Below are 22323 nucleotides of genomic sequence, written 5' to 3'. Positions count from 1 at the left end.
CCAAGAAGCCCAAATTTTGGTTATATACTAAAACGACTATTAGAAATGAAGCAAAGAAAATACAATATCCAATAAATTATAAGTAAGATTAAATACACAAAGACTTTAATGTATGAGGTGGGCTGGCGCCCTGCCCAGGGTTTGTTCTTGCCTTGCGCCCTGTGTTGGCTGGGATAGGCTACAGCAGACCCCTGTGACCCTGTGTTAGGATATAGCAGGTTGGATAATGACTGACTGACTTTAATGTGAATGCCAAGACAGGCCAGGATTCAGGCTGATTAAAGTTAAAGAAGCCAAAACTAATGGTTTACTAGTAGTGCTCTTTGGAAGTTATTTGTACATTTTACAGACAGCATTCCAGACTCAAACTGGTCACGGTATGTGTTAATAGTTCACTCATAAAGATTAGAACAGAATTTATTTAAATGATTTGAGGTCAAGGTTCGCTTCCCGGGTCCTCCCTGTGTGGAACTTGCATGTTCTCCCCGTGTCTGCGTGGGTTTCCTCCCACAGTCCAAAGACATGCAGATTAGGTGCACTGGTGATCCTAAATTGTTCCTAGTGTGTGCTTGGTGTGTGGGTGTGTGTGTGCACACCCCGCGGTGGGCTGGAGCCCTGCCCGGGGTTTGTTTCCTGCCTTGCGCCCTGTGTTGGCTGGGATTGGCTCCAGCAGACCCCCATGACCCTGTAGTTTGGATATAGCTGGTTGGATAATGGATAGATTTGGGGTCAATAACTAACCAAACACAAAAATACTAAAACTGGGATTTTATTGTATGTCCTAGTGTCTTTTTACATTATAAACCCATTCTTTTGTTACTCTCATACCAGAAGAGTGCTTTTTACTGCCTAGTGATCAATCAGGGCCACAGTGTTGTGAGACTTGTCACTTGAAATCCCAAAGGAGAGGTTAAGAGTTAGTAATAATCCTTGCTGAGCACGAAACAGTAAAGTTGTCATATATTTATATACAACAAACTCAGCTTGAATATTCAAAATTGAACTGAAAACTATTAATGTCTCTATGTACCTGTCAAATTATTCAGATGACCACCTGTTATTTACACATCACTCGCATCTTCATTTACACAACACCACTGCAATGCACTTTTTAGCAAGTCATATCTCAGCTGCTGAGACTAAATATGTTAACTCTGTTGTTATTATTTTTAGTGATTTTATTCAATAAGGTTTTTTTTTTAATCTAAACCTTCCATATACAAGCAGTTGGTGAGATGTTCTATTAGAGATGGAAAACTCTGGGCCACTGCTCCAGCACTATCACAGATACTTGCCATACTATTTCACAAGTTCCAGTGGGTAACTTGGACGTTCCTAAAGTATTTCAGGTTCCTTTTACAAAGAGATTAAAATCAGAGAAAGCAGGGCTTGAAAATCAGAGTGGGATTGCAGTATCCCACACAATTTAAGTAATTCCCACAAATTGAAATGTTTAACGCACGAATTTCAAGCACATTTATTTGGTAAGCAATCTTTCTTAGTTGTTACAAGAATACTCAATGACTTTTTAAAAACTTGTTTTAGAATAGTGCCTAATTTATTATGGATTAATATAGTTTTTCACTGTGTACAATTTGTTAAGCTTACATGCATATGATGTTAGCTTACCCGTCGATGTTACTCTTTACTGAAACATGGAGCTGTGAAATTTGGTTTTTCAGTGGAGCTGAGCAACTGAGCATCAGGAGACAAAGAGCACACTTGCTGGCCATCGCTTAAAATCGACTTTAAAAAAAACTCAACTAAACTCTGTATATTGAAGTTTAAAAACAGGTTGAAGTATCTTCTTGTGCTAAAATTAAAACAAAAATTCCAGAAACGGGATTGTTTAGTGAATTCATATTCAGTTTCACTACTTTTTATTTGAAAAACTGACCATTTCCAATTTGTGGCTTTGAGACCTGTAATAATCATTTCTTTAAAATGCTTATGGTGGGCTGACTGCCTTTAAACCTTGATCTTAAAAGTAAATTTGTGACACATACAAACAATTAAGAAAGAATGTTCAAGGACAAGGATGGGGGAATGGTGATGCTGAGGGTGACACAGCACTCGTTTCGGTTGGGATAATAATTCAGTAGCATTAGTATGGCTGGACTTCTGCATGATTTAACTAACCTGGGCTACAGCCACGAAACATTAATTTGAAATGCCTTGTGGACAGTAGATCACAATTGAAAAACACTGGAGTTTACATCTTGGTATTTGCATTTTGTTACTCATTATTTTGCATTTAGTGAAAAATCCTTTTTGAAAATAAAAGCGTTGTTGTACGCACTGATATAGGGATTCACTATAGCCTACACAGCTGATCAGAATGTTGCTGTTCTTGTTGAAACTCATTTATGGTTTGGAAAGGGCATTTGTTGGACATGATACAAATATTCAATTACTAAGTTGGCACTATGTCTACTCTGCTGAACAACAGGTAAATTTTACTAGAGGTTTGACAAAACTAAGTCTGCTGTGTTTTTATTTTTCATTTAATAATTTTAAATTAAATTTAATGGTGGCCATTGCTAAAGTAGGGCTAGAAATGGAAACTCTTATCTCATGAATGTTCAGTATGTATGTATGTCACTTAAACCTATATGGATCATGTATGCATACTGTATAGTCTTTATCGTCAGTAGCATCCCTTACCAAAAAATTGTTCCCATGGCCCTACTTAAGGATAATTTTCAAGAAAATCAGCAGTAGATACACATATTAATAAAGCAGCTACCTAACTCTTGAAAATAAGGACATTTCAGCAGAAAAGTAAGGACTTTGTAGGATGCTGCTTGCTCCCTATGATAATGCAATTCACCTGTATTTTCTATTATGGTCTTAACAGTTCATGGTAATCCAAAAAACCTAAAAGTAAAAGGGCATGGAGAGGGCACAAGTTTATAACAGGTTCCAGTCACACAAACCCTCATACTTGCACTGGGACCATTTAACCAAGCTTGCACATCTTTGAGAATGTAGGATAACTGGAGTATCCAGAAGAACAGCACAGAGACACATGGAGAACACACAGACTTTATGCAGACAATCAGGTACTGGATTTTGCATAGGATGCCAGATCTGTAAAGTGGCAGTGCTAATCACTATGCTCTGTTGTGCCACCTAAGCTATGAATATGTCAACTACATTTCAAGGAAATATTCCAAATTTCTTAAATTAACTACATTCACACAGCCCTATGACTACTCAACTGTCTTAAAGCTACAGAAAATTATACTCCGACAGAATAAACATTATGGTATATATGGAAAAAAATACATTTTTTTATATATTTTTTACATTGTGTAGATTGTTTTGTATTATTCTACTGAAGCATTGCTTTTCTGGCATCTCGGCTAAATTTGAGCAGAAATCTATTCAAGGAACAATTAAACAATTATGTATTTAAAGTTAAAATAACAGAAATAAACTATATGAAAGACTAATATCTACTGAAAATTTTATAAACTACTATACACATCACAATGCATACATTATGACATAAGAAAATCTTAAATATGAATATACAAATGCCTTTTAAACTATGTTTTTCCGATCCCCTCCCCCCCTCGCCCCAGCCATCAGCAAAGTCTGAAATCACCTCTTGTTTAAAACGTAAGGGGAATTCATCCCCAATTTCAAAAAATAAATTGCAAGCCCTATAAAGCAGAAAAAAGCAGCACATACGTGGGCAACTGAAGCTGTGGAGAGAGACAACAGGATGGCCTGAAATCAACATTCTGGAATATGTTCAGTGAAGCATGTGTCGGTTTTAACAAGTATACTGACAGAGTTGTATCTTAGATTAGTTTCTGCCAGGAAAACTTCATTCCAACAAAATTAATTATTGAACATAAGAACAGCAGAAACAAACAAAAAGATACACACAGCTTACTAAAGAGGAGATAAAACAGCAGGCAAAGAACTCAAAATATAAATCATCTAGAAAGGGCAGGTAAGAATGCCAGATGCAAAAATTGTTCCCACATTTGGAAAGGACTACAAATGATTGCCAACTGTGCGGTTTGTCTTCCCAGATCTCCAAATAAGCTGCCTGCCTTTGCTATAGAAGCATATATGTGAATTTGGAAGTTCCTCCTACGGTGAACTGCAGTATCCATTCACAATGTAAAGACTTGGTTTGAAGTTGACTAAGCGAACAATTACCACTCCACACCTTAGAGGGCAAATCTGTTTGTGCACCATCTTCTTGTACATAAATACACTTCTTGAAATCTTTACAAACTGTGAAAACTGATAAGTAAAATGCAGTGTCATGCAAAAAACACTGTGTGAAGTCTGGATCATAAAAACGTAATTATCACTTTTGAAATCTCTAGTTTACTATTTACTTGTATAGTGAATCAGTAACCCTTGCTAAAACATGTGTTGGCAAAATTCTTTAAGAACAGCACTTTAACCCAATTCATAATACAAAACTAGCAGTAGTGATGAGTTACTTACTTCCTATATTAATTACACAATAATACTAGGTGTTGTTAATGAAAATTAATTTAGACCAGTTTAAACCAATGTCAACATTTTTTAATAATTAAAATATATTTAGGGTTTATTTTTCTTTTTGGGTATTTTTTTTAATTGCTTCTTCTAGGTGTACATGTGAACGGCGTATAAAAATCTTTCTCTTTTGAAAGAACTTGACAAATGTCATAGGCCAGAAAGCAGCAAATGCTGAAACTTCCCATATATTACTGTATCTAGCCTATGATGTTCTATTGATTGATACCCCTGAAACTGCAGAAAAAATGGAACTAATTCCCAAAACTAATCTAATGTAAATGTTTGGGGTCAAAGACAATATAAATTGTGTGTTTTTACAGTTCATTGAAATTCAGTGCCATTAAATGCATTAAAACGTTTTCATGATCTTGATTAAACCTCAAAAGGTACCATAAAGTATCCACCAACTCTTCATAATGTAACATTTATACATTTAGAGTTACAGCATAAAATTTTCATTTGTGTTGTCGATTTTCTAAACCTCTTTATAAAACAAACAAGCAAACAAGGGAGGAATCAGTTCTAGACTGAATGCCAAGATATATCAGGAATTGATCATGAACATACCTACATGCATACATAAATACATATGTAGATACATACATAACCTGGTAGAGCAAGAAAGAAAATGTATCCTTGGGAAAAATATGAAATGCCAAGTGAAAAGTGAGGCACCACTGCCTGCGGATTCAACAACCAATTTAACAGATGCACTATTAACCATCAATCGTCACTCTATAGTTGGTAGAGATGACACATTTTAGAAAGATCTATACCACTTCTTCTGGAAACATTGTTATATTGTTTTTAATATGAGTCAAGGCTGCTAGTAAACTGCAATAATCAGCTTCTGCCAAGTACTGTACATATTTTCATAATGGGCCAATGTCCGAACTTTGATTAGGCCAGTTCTGTTACATTTCCCTCATTGTGTACACCAGCCAGCAATGATGTAAAGTTTCGGAAATGCAGGGAAAATGCTTAAATAAACTACAATTACTTATTGAGATTTAAAAGTCAAAAGAAGCAGAAAAAAAGGAACCCACGTTAAGGACTTGACATTTCCAGGAAGCACCACCCAGATAATAAAGTGAGCCAGCAAAGGCACCACAACAATAAAATTTGTGACTTTTCTTTTACATCAAAAGTTTTATATTTTCCTCTCTTTGAACCTAATTTTGTCTATCACATTTCTCTGAATATTTTTTTCACCATGATGAAGTTAATCATTAGAAAAACTTTTAACTCAAAACATTCCTGTTGTCCTTTAGTTGACCTATTTAACAGTAAGCCTTTAAAATATTTTTACTCTTAACCTATATTATATATTAAACAAACAACAATCACACAGACAATAATACATAACATATACATTCATTATAACCATGTCTGTTAAATCTTGGCACTGATAAAGATAATTTAAATATCACTTAGATGTCAAAAAATCCCCATACCCTATTTGTGTAAGAGGTCACATAGAATGTGAGACCTAAATATATAAAAAAAACTAAATTATTCTAGTCACAGAGCCACATAAAGCAATTATACTATAGCACAGAGTATAAAACAAAGACAGCTGCACAAGAATTTAATTATCATCAACATTGCAAAGAGTGATCATTTCAAGAGCTAAATGCCACCATTCTACTGTAGTGGCAAAAGTAAAATTAAGTATTCTAATCATACTAACTTACAGTAAATGCTATTGAGGGTTACATTCGCCCCTTTAAAGTGGTCTTCTAACTATAGTACCTGTCATACTTGACAGAAAAAAGTCTTTTCCATTGACAAGCTAAGTCTAATTGTAATTGGCTGTGCAGAAGACTAGAGTAAAATGTTTCTGTATACTCTGTGTTGTCCATTTTAGCATGATAAAATAGGTATTTTTCTACAATAAGCACAGAGCAGAGTTAGATATAGATGAACCAAGTAGTTGCTTAAGTTATTCTATATTTGCATTAGCTATACTATTCAATAAAGATTAAAGCAAATTTAAACTTGCTAGGGTCAGAAGATCCTTACAGAATGTACAAAGAAACTAGTTTGGATTCAAACACAGTAAGTCCCTTACATATAAACCTTCAAGTTAAGAACTTTCAACAATGCGAACATGCATGTCCAATAAATTAAAAATTATTTAAATAACTGAAAAATTAAAAATTGCAATCTAAGTTCAAATTTTTCAGCGTCACGTACGTTAGTTTGCATGTCTGGCCCTAGGCAGAGCGCAAAACCCACGCTATTATTGTTTACATTCTCAGGCATGTGCATACATCCTCTACAAGTGGTTGTGCTTTTGGCTAGATCTCCATTTACGCTGAGTTACACACATTTTATTTCAAGTCCAAGATGCCGGGAATTAAGCATGTTCAACAAGAACACAGGGACACAATTGGAAAAATGTTAAGGGTGACAACTTCTTTACTTAGAGAACCACATTAACATGCCATACAAAACCAAGTAGTGTGGTAGAAAGCAGGAGCAATAGGGACCTTAAGTCAGATCTCGTGAACAGCTTGTTCTCATCAACTTGACCTAATCGAATCTAATGTATAATCTTCAGATATGAGCATCCCAGCAATGGTTTTTATTTTGGTACACTGAAACTGGAGTTAGTGCCAGAAGTACCTTTTAATGATGCATCAATATTAAGCAGTGAGAAGTAGTAGGTGCTGAGTGATGATACCATCTGATTACTCACATTGTGTGTGGCAGCCGAAAGTGGATTTGAAGACAATCACGTAGGCTTGTAGGCTAGCAGTAAGCAAGTCTACTATGCTAAGAACAGCTGATGGAAAACAATGTGCAAATGCACTAGAAATCTATGGCAAAAAATATAAATATTAAGTTTTAAAAGCACTTTCTTGTGTACTGTACAGTACAAATAGGTTTTCGATAGGAGTTGAGAAGAGGTAGATTAGGTCTGCATACATAGGCTCCGTAAAAAGTGTAAACAGTGATATCAGCTAATGGAAAACAATGGAAATAAAGATTTACTTTGTTGTTTATTGTTAAAATACACAAGAAATCCATAACAAAATACAAATATTAACTTTTAAAAGCATTTTCTTCTATACATGTAATTGTACATGTTTTTTATATAAGTTAAGGGTTGCATTGTGTTCGTTGGGTACCTAGACTAAGGTTGCTGGATGAACAAAGTACACTTGCGAATGCACTCTCAGAATTGGAAAAATGACTAAATGCAAGTTATGGTGCACATTTATAAACATAAAATAATGCCTACTGAAAATAAATGCCTTTGCTATAGAGAATGGGATCTGATACTATAATCTGAACAAAACATATCCAGAGACAAGCCAGCTTTGTCACATGAGGCTATTACTGATGGGGATGATTTTCCAGCCATCACTAGTTTATAAGGGTTTTGGGGACAATTTTCCATTTTCTGAAATTAAACTGAAAAGAGAAAAAGTAAGAAAAACAAGACAGAGTTAGAGTTTGTTCAATCAGAGTTAAGTCTGTTTGTTGAACTTGTTAGCGACATAAGTATTTTGCATAGTGATAAGGCATCACATCTGCCAATAACTTTGTGGAGTACAGTATGCACATTTTCCTGTGTGTGTGTCAGGGGTTCTCCAGTCTGCCTTGCACACCATTACATGTGGTTGTTACAATGTGTCCACATCATTTTTTAGTTTAATTTCACACCCCAGGTATACACATTTTCAAACTATGTCAGGTGGAAAGAATGTCATACTAAACAGCTATAGAAACAATTTATTTCTCAACATTTTACACTAGTGCATTTCCTTTGCACCACAGCTTTCATTATACTGACTGTCATTTATGCAATATCTCCATCCCAATCAGAGGCTATAAACAGAAATGCAAATATATATTCTTTTCTAAGGATAGTGTTAATAATCTGCAATATAAAATACTTAACTCTGCATTGTTGTTATAAACATACCTTGCATATCTGTATTATCAATTAGAAAATTATCAATTACACCTCAAATTTAGTATTACCAACCATTTTTTACAGCTTGTAGCTGTAACTTGTATTGTCTGGAAGTTACCTATTGTAACTGGAATACACTGTATGATTATATAGAATATTTACATTCTTTTAATTTGATAATACTGCATTGGTTAATTACAATTGCATTATGCAGTCACTGAAATTTTGCCAATTCTGAACCAGCAGGACTTGCTATAGGTATTTGTTACTGTATAGTAAAGAATGAATACTACACACTGAAGTCAACTGAACTACACGGTTGTCTGAGCGTATCCTTTGTTTTGGTAGTGGAAAATGCCATACAGCTACAATTGGTGAAAATCTAACTTAGTAGTTTCTCCCACGGATCTGACAAAGTGAAGTTTGAAATAATAGAGCAGCACCAAGTGCCTAGAATTTTAGACAAGACTTTGTCTTGGGTAAGAGCGAAAATGCAAGTGGCACATAGTGGACAGAGTGATTGAGCTAATAGCAAAGAACATTGTGAAGAACAGTGGCTCACTTGCAGAGTTTTTACAAACATAGCAGCCCCGACAATGAATACAAGAATAAATGGTGGGCTTTCTTTGTGAAAACAGGAGGAAAATACAATGTGGATTTTGAGCAATCTGTGTTATATACTCAGAGGGCCGTCCCATCCAACACTAGCTGATATAGCTCTGGGCGGTTATCTTACCTAGTCTGAAAAGCATCATGGGGTGCAGGGAAAAAGAAATGACTGCCAAAGCAGGCTACAGATCAGATTTTCAAGAAAGTTTCAGTAAACAATGTCACTGGCAAACTAGGCACATTCACTGCAGATTTGGTGAATGCCATCACTCGACACTTTCATAAGAAACATGACAAGAAAAATTACTAGGGCTCCTGTATACCTACAGCAATATGTCTTTATAATGCCGCACTGTGATTGAGATTTCATCTTTGTCAAAGTTAGAAATTTACTTTTTTGTAATTGATGTGTGTATTTTAGTTGGGTTGTTGTTTCTTGAGCATCAGTTGAAAGCCAAGATCTCCTGTCTCTTAAATGATTTCACTACCAACTTAGAAAAATCTTAAGATTAGCATGTCTATCCCATAAATGAACTGTGATGTTAGCTGTACCCAGTTTTATCTTTACATATGTTTTACTTCAGAGCTGTTAAATTAATTTGGTTTAAAGCACAGGGATTTTTTAGTGTTATAAAGCTCAATATAATGAAAGCCTTGACGACCAAATTATGTGCTTCACTACTAAGAAAAGATTTAAAAAATATGAAATAGCTGGGCAAGCAAATTTTACTCTTTCACGTGTTCTAGCATCTCTACATTGTACACACTGCTGAACTTTGAAAGTGAAGGTAAAATGAATGTCTTGGTCATTCTGTATACATTCTTGAAGTAACATGTAAAGCAAAATAAAAAAAATGTAAAACCAAATTTATACATTTCTTAGCTATTATGTTGATATTGTTAAAAAACACAGAAAGCAAAAAACTGTGTTTAAGAGCATTTTTGGAAATCTTATATTTCCATCACTGTTCATTCTTAATGCAGAATTTAGAATTTTCCTGACATGGTTGCATTACCCATTTTATAATGTAACCACAAGGGCATGACCAAAGATACTGTATGATGACACTTTCGAAGATGGAAAACACCAAATTTTCTATTCTTTTTGAAGTTTTACATTGTAATCTTATCAGTACTGTATGGATATTCAAGTAAAGATATTTTATAAGTGCTGTCCTCATCCTCCTCCCAATAAACTTAGTGGCAAATGCCTAGTATGATTTCATGCATCTTTTTACAGAGCATTTCTGTATGAATTTCATGCATGCAACAGGAGGTATATACAAAATAAGTTTATTCTAGCATCAAAATGTTTCAAAATTAATGGAATATACATTTTAGAAAAATCAATGATGGAAAACACTGGCAGTTATTAGGTTATTTGAGTTAACTAAAACAGGCAATGGTCTTTGTTAAAAATGTGCTTTTAAAACCATGTATACTATACCTTGAGAACATCCAGTTATACTCAACATGGGTTTTTAATCTTAGTTGAAGCATGCCACCAGATTTTTATCAAGAAAAAAAAAAACACCAAAGAAACCCATTCAATAAAAAAACGAGTAAAGCATCAAAGGCGGCTGCAACAGTAATTTGTAAATTAACAGGTGGTTTTCTAATCTCTCTATTGCACATCTATATTGTTTGTTCTCCCACTGGCGTGCATGCATGAAAATGCTATGTATAAGACTGCGATGTCATCCATGGCTGTTTTCTACCTTGTACTTCCTACTGCCAGAATGTGTTCCAGATCCAGCAACCCTGAATTAGATGTTTAGATGATGGATGGAAGTAAGCTTATATTGATGCCCAATATCCAATATGTGCTTATACAGCAAGTTATTTTTTGTTAATTGTTTTGATTCATCTTTCCTACTTTAAAAATCAAAAGATAAAAGCACCTTTTCTCACATTCTACAAGCATGAATAAACTAAACTGCCATGAAGTAAAACATCTTTGGGAAATGTAGTGCACTTTGTGTTAACAGCACATTAAAATAAAGTTTTTTAGTTTGTTTCTGATGACAATGAAAATGAACATGCTGGGGGAAAAAAAATGCTAAGTAAAAGATAAAAAAAAACGAATGAATGTAGTAAAAATAATAGATAAACGGTTTAAGTATTAAAATTAACCCATATGTTTAAAAGAGTAAATTCCCACAAGAAGCAGAGCCAGAGATTAAACATTGTAGGTTTCAGCAAAACTGCTGATTAAGTATGCAATCCTGAGCAAACTAATCTTTCAAAACTCCAATAAACAACATTCATTCTTGTGTTGCAATTGTACTGCTTATGCTGCCTGACATCTTTTGTAATCAGGACATAGATCAAAAATTTCCATACAGTAACAAATGCGTGGACATTCATTTCATTAATGAGCTATTATTTAAATTGTTAACCAATGCATTATAGTTATACATATTCAAATATATGGGCACAAATCAGAAAATTACTGTAGAAAGGATGCTAGGGAGCACCTTCACCCTCAAGCACACAGATTCATACTGAAATATATTAACTGTCAAAATATTACTATTTAGTATATTAATAATATTTGTAAAATTAGTATTAGAAATATTTACTAAAAACCTGCAATCCACTTGAAAGTATTTCTTTTGATACAGTATGTATTTACCTCATGTTAAATGTATTTTATCATTTTCATGCACTTTTTATTTACTTTTAAACACTCATTAGTATTTCTATACAGTACTGTACTTGCAATTACTTTAGGAAAGCAAGACAATACGGAATGGATTTCATTAGTATTGACACTACATAAATCACAATCACCTTATGACCCAACTCACGATGTCAACATTATAAATTACTGGATTCAAAAAAATAATTGTTCAGCAATAGGTTTACCAAGGAGATTCCAAACAGTGTTCTCATAGCTTTTCAGACAATTAACCACATATACTTGCTTTCTACTCTCTCCTACCTTCTAAAACGGTAAGGATATCTATGAATATGAAAAACGTTGTGCAATTGGTTCAAAGGAAACATCATCATTTGTGCAGCACCGTTGGTCAATTAAAGTGTTTTGTCGCGTCACTGTCGTCGCCTCATTTTCGAAAATCTTAATCGGAATTGTTTCGCAACAATACTCACGTGGTTATTTTTTTTTTTTTGGTCGCCAGAAAGACTAAATAAAGGTGATTCTCCGCACCTGCGGCGTAGGTCGTAGGGGCAAAAATCCATGCGGTTGCTAGCAATACTGAACAGCTTTCTGCAGCGACATGCGTTTTACTAACCATTACTGAAACAAATCATCGTTCAAGTATAGTTCCACTTAAGGGAAAAAAAGAAACAAGAGATATACAACATGAACTTTACAAACAACGCTGTCGTAGCTTGAAGGAATGAAAGGATTTATTTATTTTTACAAGTGTTCAACTCAGTGCTCAGAAGGTTTCGGACGACCCCAACGCATCCTTCCATGGCAACCGCACACTCCATTGCTGCCCCACGTGTCTGTTTATCTGTCTAACCTCTAACCGTCCCTGACTTTGTAAGAAGACACGGGTTGGCACGCCGTTTCCGTTCGAAGGTATAAATGTACAAATTCCTCTCTAAAGGCCTCACATATCAAGAGAGAGTACTTACCAGCAAGAACCCTTCCTCACTCTCAGCAAACACGCATGCTTGTGGGTATTGAGTCAGTCGATGTCGTCTGTCTGACACCTTTAGGGGCGGGGCAATGACAAGAACAGGGGGCGTCTCCTTACAGGTCCAGTGTGTACAGAAAACTAGAGCCTCGCTCACTACCAGATGTGACAGTCGGGAGAGCGGAGAGCAAGAGAAACATTACGGTATCCGTCTAAACGCATCGGAATTACTAAATGTTATGTGACAAGAGTTTTTTCCTCTTCTTACACTTTACCTGATTTTACAGTTATTCATAACCCGTTACTTAATTATAAAAATCGAATATTAATTTACACCACTGTCTGGAATTTCTGTTGCTGAAGCAGAGTATTTTTTATGGTATCGTAACTGAGATTTATGTATCTTGTATGTATGTTTAATTTACATTTTTCATTGATATTTAACTCTTAAAGAGTTAAAGGGAAATTAGTGTCGTTCACGTCACAGGTCGTATTATTTTGCCCACGTGTAAGCATATTAGCCAATCAGAACTCCTATGGAAATTACGTATCATGATGCTGCTGGACGCAAGCATTCATATTTTATTTTGTATAGTATTCTAAGGTTTATTTAGAGGTTTACGCCGCATTTACAAGGCGTTTAACTTCATTTATAATACATTTGTTTAATATGTTGTCTTACAAATCGATTACAGTAATCACATCTATAAACAAAAAAGAAGTACAAAAAAGATCGAAATATTTAATCAGTTATTGGCAATAACAGAAGTTAGAATTTGTTTTCACTCTAAGCGTATTCGATAGTTCGTAGTTCGTTTTCCTCAATGACAGCTACAGTAATTTAAGATCTCTGTAGAAAAGTTTTACGGAGGGAACCACATTTCACATAGTAACAAAACATTCCTTTTTTGTCTTTATGTATTTTCCCCATACTTGTAACATAAAAAAGTATTCACAAAAGGAGGTCTAATTTTCTGAAAAAAAAATATACATCTTTTATGAAAATATCAATAGATACTACAGATTAAAAACAGACGTATAAGAGATTCTCATCTATTGTGGAAAAGTTTTGCTTATGTTAACAATTAAGTTATTATTCATTAGATCAGGGGGCTAAGACTTGATTTCAAAGCTTACATTTCTTTTAGTGCCTTGCAATGGCCTGACATACATGAGGTGACAACACTTAACAGCTCTGAATTGATTTAACAGTTTGAGATTGCATGTATGTTTTATTTCTTGATCAGAAGCTACATTACACTTTATACAAACTATAATGTGGTGTACTGCAACTTACTAGGCACATGAAACAAAGGAAGGATTTAAATGATTATTTTCCCGATAATGACTATTATTATTGGAGGTTTAAAAATAGTCCATGATCATGTAAAATACAGTGGATTTAGAAAGAATTCAGACCTGTTCATTTTCTATACACTTAGTGTTTTAGATTTAATTTTTGCCCTCCTGCAAATCTATTCTCAATAGCCTAAAATGACAAAGTGAAAACATGCTTTCAGAAAAGTCTGCAAATTTATTAAAAATCCAAAAACTGAAACCTCTCATTCATGTAAAAATTCTAATCTTTAATTCAGCAATTTGTAGAAGATCCTTTGGAAGCATTACAGCTTCAGGTTTTCTTGGGGTATGTCTCTACATGCTTTACACACCTGGATTTGGGCAGTTTATCCCATTCTTCTCTGCAAATCCTTTTTAACTCCATGAGACTGGATAGGGAGCATCTGTAAATTGCAATGCTCAGGTCTCCACAGATGTTCTATGGGGGTTTAAGTCTTGCTTTGGCTGGGCCAGTCAAGGTCAGTCAGAGACTTGTCTTGAAGCAACTTCAGTGTTGTTGTGGCTCTACACTTCAGGTCATTGGTATGCTGAAAAGTGAACCATCACCCCAGTCTAAGGCTGCATGCACTCTGGAGCAGGTTTTCTTAAAGGACCTCTCTGTATTTGGCTGCATTCATCCTTCCCTTAATTCTCACCAGTTTCCCTGTCACTGTCACTGAGGAGCAGCCCCATAGCATGCGGCCACCACCATGCATCACCATAAGGCAGTTTGAAGTTCTGCACAGAGTTCAGTTTTTGTCTCATCAGAGCAGAGAAGTTATTCTTCATGTTCTTAGTGTCCTTTAACCTGCTTTCTAACTCCAACCTGATCTATGCCTCAGCACAATTTGATCGTGGAGGTCTACAGGGAGTTCTTTGGATTTTATGACTTGGTTTTTGTCCTGACATGTAGTGTGAATTGTGGGGCCTCTATTCATAGGAGTGTGTGTTTCTAAATGATGTCCATTTGATTCAGTTTGTTACAGCTAGACTCCAGTCAAGTTCTAGATACATCTCAAGGATAATTAAAGCAAATAGGATGCGCCTGATGCAATCTGGAGTGCCAAATCAAAGGGTCTAAAATACTTCTATGAATGAGAAATTTTAGTTTTTGATTTTTTAATACATTTGAGATGCTTTCTGAAAACATTTTCACTTTGTCATTTTGGGTTATTGAGGGTAGATTGATAGACAAAAATGGAAAATGTATCCATTTAAAATGAAATCTACAACACAATGAAGTTCAGAAAGTGAAGGTGGCAGAATATATACAGAATCCACTGTAGATCAATCCATTGTTTAACCTATTTACATAACTAAAGGTCATGGGATTCGTTACCTGTCAGCACTGGGCAAGAGATGAGAACTAACTCTGGAGGAGTGCCACTAAGGAGTAAGTGCAGTATGGCTTGTGGTGAACACTTATGTTTTTGGGGAGAAATTACATTTCTTGGTTTAACACCAATGGTAAGAGAACATGTCAAGTGCAGTCAGAACTAAGGAAACAGCTCAGTGAGGGGAAAGCCTAATACAGAGGCAAGCTTGAATACAAGTTGCAGCAGAACAGTGTGAAGGAAATGTGGAATAGGATGAGGACTATCACTGGCTACAAGGTTGGGAGCAGGCACTGATAGCACTTTGCCGCACCTTCCACATGACAAACCACCTGGATTGGGACCTGAGTGCAATGGTTGACACCTCAGTACCACACTAGTTCAAAGCAGGCTGTAAAACGTGCAGACTAAGGGGAATGAGAACAGAGCAAATAAACTGAACCAGTTCTTCAACAGGTTTGATTCATTCTTGTCAGTATAGACCTTCCCCAACACTGTTAGCTTTACTGTGCATTGTTTCAGAACGTCTGGATCCTCTGCAGTTTGCCTATCAGACACAGACATGTGCTCCACAGATTCTGCTCCCACTTGGAAAGACCAGGCACCACAGTCAGGATAATGGTGTTAACACCATTCTGCCTCATTGATTTGGGAAAATATTTAAGGCTATGCATCTGAGCTTACCCCTTAACAGTAATGGCTGGATGGTACTGAAGTCACTGGAGAAATTGAAAAACATAATCCTTGCAGTACTGCCAGTTTTTTCCAACTGGTATGACCCTAACAAAAGACGGTCACCATATTGAGCAGGAATTCTATGTGCTGCATCACCACAGTTTAATCAGTTACAGTCATGCGAACAAGCAAGTACACCCCTTGAAATGCTTTTTCTTTTTTTAACATACATATACATATTGTGGACTATGGCTGGTAGCTTATTCCGGCCAATAACCCCAAGCCGCCAGGTGGTGTCCTCCCTGCAACGTGGAGATGCCCCGGGTTCCAGCAGAGCATCATGGACCTTGGAGTTTCCCTTCACAGCCCTGCTGGATATCATGGGGACCGCCAGAGGACGCTGCAGGGAGGCACAGGGACTTCTATTTGCCTTATAACCTGAAAGTATTTCCCAGTCGAGGGGACAGAAGCAATGTTGTACTTTCGGGTTGAAGAAAAGGGGTTTTCACCTGACCCGGAAGTGTTAAGAGTCACATGGACTGAGGAACAGAAACACTTCCGGGTCAAGAAGTATAAAGGGACTATGGGTAACCCCAGCAGCCCGAGCCGGAGTTGGGAGAAAGTGCGACAGAGCTGCTGGGATGAGTGGAGGACTGATTGTTTATTGTATTGTAGTGTTTATTGGAGTAGTGTGGAATAGTGGTGCTTGTGCATAGTATTATAATAAAAGTTAAAATATTGGATTTATACCAGGTGTCTGATGTGTCATCGGAGGGTTCAAGAGGCGCCTATATAGCACGTTTATTACAATATATGTATATGTATCATATCATATCAACGTTTGACCCTTATTTAAACAATATCTTTAGATAAAAGTGACGTAATATACAAACATCATGCCATATTTGTATTTTATAGGTCAATGTATAATTGAAATAAACACATGCAGATTTCGTCTGTGGAAAAAGTAAATACGCCCCTCCATTGATCACTCCCACAAAGACCTAATATTAGAATCAGGTGCACCAGATCAGGTGCAAATGATAAGAACACTATTAGAGAAGATCTTGTCTGAACCTGCTGTATTTATACCTCAGATTTATAGTTTGGTTTGTTCTTTGTTGTTGATGTTTGTGTTACCACCATGCCTAGATTGAAAGAGCTCTCAGAGTCCTTTAGAAAGAACATTGTAGATGTGTATGAGTATAGCAAGTGATGTAGTCTCCTTAGCATTACAGTAATAATAATAATAATAATAATTCTTTACATTTATATAGCACTTTTATCACTATTCAAAGGAACAATAAGTGAAAACATTTTTTCAACAACAAAGTATAACATTCAATAACATTTTTTTCAACAAAAAATGTTATGTTTAACAGAAAAATGTATATATCAAAACGTCAACATCATCACAGTAAGAAAGGTATGTCTGGTGTAGTGATGCAGCTTTAGTATACAGGCTTCATGTGATATATTATGAAACAGTCAAAAGTGCAGATATGCATCATTTGAGCAAATATCAAAATATTTTTTTCTAATATTTTTTCTGTTGGCTTGTGCATGATAGAGTAGTGCCATGATCGATGTGCCCATTGTATTATTGTGGGCTACCACAGTGCAAGGCCTGGTGACTTCCACATTTCTTTTGACATGGACATTGACAGCTGCTACATTGTGAACAGTGTTTATGAGGCAAACATCTTTCTTGTCCTGCTTTCAACTTGATCCCAATCTTTTTGCCATTTTACCAGACAGCTACTGCACCACCCTGCAGCAGCTTGGCACGTTTACACGTCCAGAGTCACCAGACATATCATGGGAGTTCTGTCGTACAGTGCTGTAATGATCAGTTTCACTATCCATGTCAACATCTGATAAACTTTTCACATTGTCATCATTATCACTCGATTTGATCAATAGTTCACTTTCAGTTTCTTCTAAAACTGCCTTAGTGGCTTTTCATTTGCCTTTATGTTTTTGGTTTAAGGCTCCGCCCCACTCTTGAATATTGATAAACCCGCTTCGCAGCGGAGAAGTAGTGTGTTAAAGAAGTAATGAAGAAGAAAAGGAAACATTTTCATAATAACGTAACATGATTGACAATGTAATTGTGTTGTCATTGTCATGAGTTTTGCTGGCATATATATATATATATATATATATATATATATATATATATATATATATATATATATATATATATATATACACACAACAAACACACACACATATAAACATATATATACACATATATATATATAGCAAAATACCCGCGCTTCGCGGCGGCAAAGTACTGCATTAAAATTTTTATTAAGAAGAAAATTTAACATTTTTAAACTGAGGGAAAATATGCCAATAATTATTTGTTAAGGATCTCTTTGTATACCTCTTGTATATCTCTTTGTATATGTTGTCAGTTCGGCCCTCCGGTTGTAATATGACCAAGCTGTGCGCTGAGCTTACTCTTGAGCATGCAACTTACAGTTGGCCATGTGAGCAGTAATCTTATCTCAAATCTCACAGCTTGAATTGCTGCTGTCATAATCGGTTTGAGTTTCATGGTTTGTTTCAGTTATGACAGTATTTGCAGGATTTGTTGTATTGAAGTGACATTCGGCATCTGTCAAGCGTTGTAAGCACACAACCGGTTTCAGCGATAAAATCACATCCAGCTTTTGAGAGTTTAAACATTCCTAAACATCAAAGTGTCCACTACTGAAATCGTCACCTGTGAATCTAAGATGTTTAAGAGGCATTGGTGGTTGTCGAAAGGTGTAAAATATTTGGCCATTTCAGTACACTTGAAAGCGACACCCGAACAATTCAGCGGCAGCCATCAACTCACATGCAGAACCATAAGTGAAGGGCTTAAGCATTTCACTCTTATAGTGCTCCTGTGTAGTATAATTATCTCCTGTACCGTCATCAGTCCACACCTTGAACCTGTCCCAATCATTCAATACATAAGACACAATGTTTCTCCAGATATTAAGAGTGAGCCTGATATGGCCGTGCAATATGTAACAAAGAGAATGGAAAAGGTAGGTGGTATCTCCGGGCATGGAAACCACTCGGTAAGTGATAGTTCTTTGATCGATAGTGATCATCTCGATAGACATGGTAATGGGGGTTGGAATGATAAAGGAAATGGGTACCTGAGCAATGTAAATTAAGTGTAAAATACCTATACAATAACGATAATTGTAATAAACAAACAATAAAACAGAGGAGAAGCCGTGGATTAAACAAAAAGGCTGTAGTTATCAGTAGGGAGACGTGAATCCCGTGGCGAAGCAAGGAAGGGAACGTAGAGACCGGAGCGACGGACGGACTTATATAGGCAGGCAGCCAACAACGTGGGAGGCGTTGGGATGGGGACCCAACCGCCTCACCGTGACCGAGCTGCAGGGTATGGGCGTATATATATGCGTAAGTAGGATTCAGTTAGCGTTGGGAACCCGTGTACCAAATTTCTTGAAGATGGGCCCATAAGTAACAAAGACTGTTGAAAAGTTCAATATGGTGGCCGACAGTGGCATCATACCACCGAAATAAGTATTACATTGGTTTCGGTTAGTGCAGGGAAGCCGCCTACCAAATTTCGAGAAGATGGGGCCATAAATAAGAAAGTTCAACATGGCGGACGTTGTTGACCATTATGACCGTTACGCGTAGAATTTCGAAATGAAACCTGCTTAACTTTTGTAAGTAAGCTGTAAGGAATGAGCCTGCCAAATTTCAGCCTTCTACCTGTACGGGAAGTTGGAGAATTAGTGATGTTGGAAAATTCAATATGGCGGCTGACAGTGGCTTCATACCACCAAAATAAGTTGGTTTCATTAGCTACATTGGTTTCGTTAGCTCAGGCGGAGCCACCTACCAAATTTCGTGAACATGGGGCCTTCTACCTGTATGTAAATAAGAAAGTTCAACATGGCGGACGGTTTCGGTTGACCATTATGACCGTTGTTGACCGTTATGTAGAATTTTGAAATGAAACCTGCTTAATTGTTGTAAGTAAACTGTAAGGAATGGGCCTGCCAAATTTCAGCCTTCTACCTACATGGGAAGTTGGAGAATTAGTGACATTGGAAAGTTCAATATGGCGGCCGACAGTGGTGCCATACCAACGAAATAAGTACGGACATCGGTTTCCGTTAAAAGTTCAATATGGCGGCCGACGGTGGCATCATACCACTGAAATAAGTACCAAATTTCAGCCTTCTACCTACACGGGAAGTTGGAGAATTAGTGATGTTGGAAAGTTCAATATGGCGGCTGACAGTGGCGTCAATACCACCGAAATAAGTATGTACATTGGTTTTGGTTAGCGCAGGGAAGCCGCCTACCAAATTTTGTGAAGATGGGGCCATGAATAAGAAAGTTCAATATGGCGGATGTTGTTGATCGTTATGACCGTTACGCGTAGAATTTCAAAATGAAACCTGCTTAACTTTTGTAAGTAAGCTGTAAGGAATGGGCCTGCCAAATTTCAGCCTTCTACCTACACGGGAAGTTGGAGAATTAGTGACGTTTGGAAAGTTCAATATGGCGGCCGACAGTGGCGTCATACCATTGAAATAAGTAAGTACATCGGTTTCGGTTAGCGCAGGGAGGCTGCCTACCAAATTTCGTGAAGATGGGGCCATAAATAAGAAAGTTCAACATGGCGGATGTTGTCAACCGTTATGACCGTTACGTGTAGAATTTCGAAATGAAACCTGCTCAACTTTTGTAAGTAAGCTGTAAGGAATGAGCCTGCCAAATTTCAGCCTTCTACCTACATGGGAAGTTGAAGAATTAGTGATGAGTGAGTGAGTGAGTGAGTGAGTGAGTGAGTGAGTGAGACAGTCAGTCAGTCAGTCAGGGCTTTGCCTTTTATTAGTATAGATTACCATAAAGTTACCATAAAGTGGCAGGAAGCATAAAAATCTTACTGGTATTTTATAGTATGGTGTTATCTTATCCATTAAACATCAACAGAATGCTGTCCTGAGAGTTTTTCAAGCTACACACTTTAAAACAAATCATTAAATGTCACCCTGAGTCTGACTCAGGCTTAACAATACTGACATAAAATTTCAAAATTGAGTCACTCAGGGGGTTAATGCCAAGTTGGCAGAGGAATTGACAATTTGGAGACAGGTGCAGTATAAAATTTGGGTGGCAGGTACACCTGTTTCTTTTCATATCTAAAGGGTACGTTATGGGAAGAATAAGGGGACTGAAGTTTTGGAGCACAATAGAAATGGGAAAGCTGGCATCAGATTGAGCAGTATGGTTGAAAAGGTATAATACATTTTAGCCTGGATTTGTCCTATGGGTCTGGTACTGGACAGGACAAGATGGGCATTGACACTAAGGACCATGAGAGCTTGTGGAATGACCAGATTGTTATGAAAAGTTCTATTTAATAGATAGATGTGAAAGGCACTATATAATAGATAGATAGATACAGTTAGGTCCATAAGTATTTGGACAGTGACAACCTTTTTCTAATTTTAGTTCTATACATTACCACAATGAATTTTAAATGAAACAACTCAGATGCAGTTGAAGTGCAGACTTTCAGCTTTAATTCAGTGGGTTGAACAAAAAGATTGCATAAAATTGTGATGCAACTAAAGCATTTTTTAACACAATCCCTTTATTTCAGGGGCTCAAAAATAATTGGACAAATTAAATAACAGGAAATAAAATGTCAATTTCTAATACTTGGTTGAAAACCCTTTGCTGGCAATGACAGCCTGAAGTCTTGAACTCATGGACATCACCAGATGCTGGGTTTCCTCCTTTTTAATGCTGTGCCAGGCCTTTACTGAAGCAGCTTTCAGTTGCTGTTTGTTTGTGGGCCTTTCTGTCCGAAGTTTAGTCTTCAACAAGTGAAATGCATGCTCAGTTGGGTTAAGATCAGGTGACTGACTTGGCCATTCAAGAATTTTCACTTCTTTGCTTTAACAAAACTCCTGGGTTGCTTTGGCTGTATGTTTTGGGTCATTGTCCATCTGTATCATGAAACGCCACCCAAACAATTTGACTGCATTTAGCTGGATTTGAGTAGACAGTATGTCTCTGAACACCTCAGAATTCATTCGGCTGCTTCTGTCCTGTGTCACATCATCAATAAACACTAGTGTCCCAGTGCCACTGGCAGCCATGCACGCCCAAGCCATCACACTGCCTCCACCGTGTTTTACAGATGATGTGGTATGCGATGTGCTATGCTTTGGATAATGAGCTGTTCCACGCCTTCTCCATACCATTTTTTGTCATCATTCTGGTAGAGGTTGATCTTGGT

At 36.7% G+C, this 22323-nt stretch overlaps 1 protein-coding gene across 2 annotated transcripts in view; it reads right to left on the bottom strand.

Annotated features, from left to right (window-relative positions):
• slc5a6a (solute carrier family 5 member 6a) overlaps window positions 1-12722 on the bottom strand; it is a 94882-nt gene extending 82160 nt beyond the window's left edge. The window contains exon 1 of one of the 2 annotated variants that reach the window (XM_039748440.1): window positions 12674-12722. The gene's annotated coding sequence lies outside the window, so the exon portion shown is untranslated. Of the gene's footprint in view, window positions 1-12008; window positions 12032-12673 lie in introns of those variants that run through there. The other variant, XM_039748441.1, reaches the window with a different exon arrangement.
• Between the last annotated feature and the right edge of the window lie 9601 nt (window positions 12723-22323).

The sequence above is a fragment of the Polypterus senegalus genome, chromosome 3, assembly GCF_016835505.1.
Source record: "Polypterus senegalus isolate Bchr_013 chromosome 3, ASM1683550v1, whole genome shotgun sequence".
In the NCBI taxonomy this organism is placed as follows: Eukaryota; Metazoa; Chordata; class Cladistia; order Polypteriformes; family Polypteridae; genus Polypterus; species Polypterus senegalus.
This window is presented reverse-complemented; position numbering and strand designations above follow the sequence as displayed.